Below are 4,815 nucleotides of genomic sequence, written 5' to 3' on the forward strand. Positions count from 1 at the left end.
TGGACTAGTGTCTGTGAATATTAAGCCGCAAAAAGACAATATATGAATCCTGCACGTTTTGCGTGTCTGTCTTTGTTCAGTCATCACTCAAAATACTGTATAAAGGACATCATTAAGACAACCTTATGTGAGGTCCATGCAAAAAATAGGGTTGTCCATGTTTCAGAATTTGTTGTGGGTGTATGTGTGAGAGATTTTCCGGCCTGAATTTTTTTTCCGTCCGCCCCTCGTGGAAATTAATATATAATTTTTATATAAAATATGAGTACATGAACACATAAACATAATCTCTAGAACTGCTCTGAGTTACTTCATGAGCATTTTTCTTATTTTGAGAAAACTATCGCAGTAACCTTCCTAACACTGGTTAAAATGAATTTAAGCTCAAATGAAAGCCTGGAACTCACAGTTTAGTCGATCCTGAGCTTCTACCGCACAGCACTGCCGTCCAACCAATCAGAATGACGCCTCGCAGCATCGAGCCAATCAGAGCGCACGAACGGAAGCCCCGCCCGCGCGCTAAATGCTGTGGGCGGGGCCTGGCGGGATGAATGAGTGAAGAGCGCACGCTCTCGGCGCCAAAGAGAAACTTTCCTCCGCGCTTCATCGGTGTTTATTGATTAGTTTCATTGATGTTCCTCAGAAGTTTAGTTTCTTTAGTTTTCATCGGTGTTTTAAGTCGCGATCCCGAAGGTTACTTTAGTTTCACGCTGAAAAACTGAGGCTTTATCGCGCCATTCCTGCAGGAAGAGAAGAACGAGTTTAAAATGGCAGATGATTCTGATCAGAGATCAGTGTTAATGGAGATCCCAGAACCACAGGCCAAAATCACAGGTGAGGACATCTTCATCACCACCTTCATCTTCTTCATCATCATCATAACAATCATCTTCATCATCTTCTTCATCATCATCATCATAACAATCATCTTCATCATTCAGAAACTTCAGAGTTTCAGTGCTGAAATTATTATATGGGTCATTCCTGGGATTCGGTAATATTTCAGTACTCCAGACTTTTAAAAGTGCTGGTTCACTAAAATGAAGTTTTAAAAGCTTTTTACAAGACTTTGGTATGCCCATTATAATGAATAAAAAATAATAATTGCAGTTTTAGCCTATAATAATGTCTTATTTGTATCTTACACCAAGCATTTTGTCATGTCTCCGAGGAAATTATTAACAAAATGTGCAGTGTCTATAAAAATGCTTACATTATTGCAAAAAAAAATAATGGCAATAATATAAGCATTTATTTGTGATTTTTTTCCCTTGTGAAAATATTTTTCTAAAAAAATGCAAGATATTTTATATATATATATATATATATATATAAATAAATAAATATAAATAAACAGACTTTAAAGTCCCTCAGTCTGAACCCAACCCCGTCACACTAACAATTCTACACGAGTAATTTAATAATCCACTCATATGTGACATAATTTAGCAGAAATCACATCATTCAGGTCTCTTTAATAGTGGCGCGGAAAATGGTTAGTAGCATCATACTTTTTATTCATATTTTCAGGCGTATTATATGCAGGGAGCGTACGGTCGTCAAGCTTAACTCAACCCCGTCACATAAAGTTAAGATGGAAACTTACTATTTTTCAACATTTTATTTGAACCCGTAAGTATATAGAATGAACTTATTTTATTGCTGCCATATATGTTCCACTCTCCTACACTTCAGGAAACACAACCCTCTCACAAATGCATTTCTCATTGTTTCGGGGTTGTAAACTTGTGACAGGGTTGAGTTATTTACTTCATTTATCAATAACTTTAATTAAAAAAAAAAAAAATAGTCATGGTTTCAGTAAATATATTCTTACCAAAATCGTGACCGCTCATATTTTTGTTATAAATAGAATATTTGATGTAATATGTTAATATGCACATTAGCAGCAGAAAGACATGATATTTTGACCCAGAAAGAAGGGGAGAATATGAGAGAGAAATAAAACTGAAGGCAATGCATCCCTTCAAATGTGTTACAGTCTTCAACCCCGTCACATTAATATTTATGGGAAAAAAACAGGGAAGACAATTAAGAATGAAAGCATTTCTTGCTGATTACCATCTGACATGTTAAGGACTAAAACAATAAAATTGTGGTTTTAGATAAACATTTAAATTCAAAAAAAAAATTTTTTTTTTTTTTTTACAAAAATAAAGAGACCATAGACACACAATTTGTCTATTTTTAACTATAAAAAAATGTGAACATTATGATAAATGTTATGTTCGTTATCATTAAATTGCTATGAGGGACACATGAGCATGTTTGTTTTATAACAAGTTCTGTGTAAAATCCTTTTTAAACTAATTCCATTTTGGGGTTGAGAATAAAAGGTGTCTAAATCTGAAAATAATAAAAGGTCTTTATTGCCTGAGGTGGGGAAATATGATTTGTTGGATGTTTGATGTGTGCCTTATGATGTGGGGTATTTAGAAAATTAATCATGTGTAGTAGAAAAAAATATATATTCCAAGTTAAGATGTTACCGAATCCCAGGAATGAATGTTTGATAGTTTGTTTATAGTCATGGAAGTTAATAGAGTCTTAGAAGGCCAAGAAAAAACAATGGAACATTCTGGAGTCAGTATAAAGTCTCTTTTATTTCTATAGTGCTTTATGCGATTCTGAGCAGCTTCACAGAAAAACAAACAGGAGAATAAGAAAATCACTGATGCAAAGTTTCCAGATCAGTCTGATTTTCTCATCCAGTCTTCACAAACAACAACAGCAAGCAGAGAAAACCCTTGGATATGAAGCCGCAACTTCTGCTGACAATCATAAAGATATGATGATGATGATGATGAAGGTCTTGATGTATTTCACCTCATCGCTGTCAAATGTCTGTGCTGACACCGCTTTCCTTCATCAAAAGCCTCATAAGTCAGTTTTCCCCCCGCAGGACGTCTGAGAAGATCCTACATGGATATCCTGTCCGGCGGTGCGAGACACGGGACGCACGGCTGCGGCGTGAGACCTGGACACGCGTGTGAGTAACCCTGAGATGTGTGTGCATGTGTGTGTCGTGACGTCAGTGCTCACAGACGCTCTTCTGACTCTGAAGGGGACGCAGGTTCAGGGAGACGCCGGAGCAGAGGCGGTTTGGACGCGTGTGAGACGTCCGTCTCCAGAGAGCTGCTCCGCAGTCTTCTGCTGGCCGAGCAGGTGAGAGCAAACCCCCGTGTCTTTACAAGCATGCGCGGTTACGCTAGCGTCTCGTGATCGTGCCGTTTCGTGCTCTCAGTCCGTTCAGATTTTAAAGTCTGAACTGAACTACAAAATGATGACAAATGACGTGCACAAAATTATTGTGATTAATAAATTACTCCGTTCAGTTGTTTCACTGCGTGGCCGGTGTTGTTGATGAAGTGTGATGTGGTTGTGTTTGTGCAGCGCTCGTGTCAGGACGGAGGCCATCTGCTCCTGCAGAATGCAGAGTGGGAGAAGCTGCTGGAGTTCGTTCAGGCGGCGTGTCGCTACACCAGTGAACTCCCGCAGTGGGAGACCAGCACCCATAATGCACTGCGAGAGCACTGCTACAACACGCTAGCAGCGTTCTGTACCGCGGCGCTGCAGAAACACAGACCCGCCGCGCGCAGAGCTCGAGAACTGCTGCGCAGGTGAGCAAACACACCAACACACTCGCGTGATTCTGTGTCACACACACACACACACACACACACACTGCAAGAGCGATTTAAAATGTGACTTTTAATACAAATAAATAGAAGAATTTATTGAGCCGCAGATTGAGATCACAATGATGCGCTTCACTATGAAACACTGTTTGGGTTTTATTTCAATGAATCGTGCAACCCTGAGCTCTCGTCAGTCTGCTTCACTCCTTCTGATTGTTGTTTTTTTCTCGTAGGTTCAAAATGGCTCCGGTGTCGAGGCGAGCGATCGGCCCGTGTTTAGAAGAGCTGGAGAAGATCCTGCAGGAATATCAGAGCGGAAAATCACAAACACAAATCCACCCGTGAGTCTTGCGTTCAGACGAGAGCGCTGCTGATGAGTGACGTCACTGAGATCTCACTGTGACACACGTCGATCCATCAGACCATGAGACCCATCAGAGCATGTGACCCATCAGAGCATGTGATTCACCCATCAGAGCATGAGACCCTCCCATCAGAGCATGTGATTTGCCCATCAGAGCATGAGACCCATCAGAGCATGTGACCCACCCATCAGAGCATGTGATTCGCCCATCAGAGCATGTGATTCGCCCATCAGAGCATATGACGCCCATCAGAGCATGTGACCCGCCCATCAGAGCATGAGACCCACCCATCAGAGCATGTGAATCGCCCATCAAAGCATGTGAATTGCCCATCAGAGCATGAGACCCACCCATCAGAGCATGTGAATCGCCCATCAGAGCATGTGATTTGCCCATCAGAGCATGAGACCCATCAGAGCATGTGACCCGCCCATCAGAGCATGTGATTTGCCCATCAGAGCATGAGACCCATCAGTGCATGTGAATCGCCCATCAGAGCATGAGACCCATCAGAGCATGTGATTCGCCCATCAGAGCATGTGACCGTCAGGCCACACCTGCCTTACTTTAGTGATGCAAGGTAGAGGTCTACACGGAGGACCCGAGACCTGAGGACCCGGGATCCGTACGGGTTCGGGGCTATATTTTAAATGGTCAGCCGGGTCCGGGTCGGGTCCCAATCTATTACTTCGGGTCCCGGGTCTGTTTAACATTGTGTGTAATACCCGAGTCGATCGGACTCGGAGAACACCCGGCCGTTATCAGAGTCAGTCAGCGCTGTGCGTGTGTTG

At 42.0% G+C, this 4,815-nt stretch overlaps 1 long non-coding RNA gene across 1 annotated transcript in view; it reads left to right on the forward strand.

Moving 5' to 3' along the window:
• Nucleotides 1-3,419: 3,419 nt before the first annotated feature.
• LOC107756871 (uncharacterized) overlaps nt 3,420-4,815 on the forward strand; it is a 3,197-nt gene continuing 1,801 nt past the window's right edge. Inside the window, exons 1-2 of the long non-coding RNA XR_001641873.1 lie at nt 3,420-3,641; nt 3,893-4,604. This is a non-coding gene — a long non-coding RNA (uncharacterized LOC107756871). The remainder of the gene's footprint in view (nt 3,642-3,892; nt 4,605-4,815) is intronic.

Source organism: Sinocyclocheilus rhinocerous, unplaced genomic scaffold, assembly GCF_001515625.1.
Source record: "Sinocyclocheilus rhinocerous isolate Xijiao unplaced genomic scaffold, SAMN03320098_v1.1 scaffold1434, whole genome shotgun sequence".
Taxonomy (NCBI): domain Eukaryota; kingdom Metazoa; phylum Chordata; class Actinopteri; order Cypriniformes; family Cyprinidae; genus Sinocyclocheilus; species Sinocyclocheilus rhinocerous.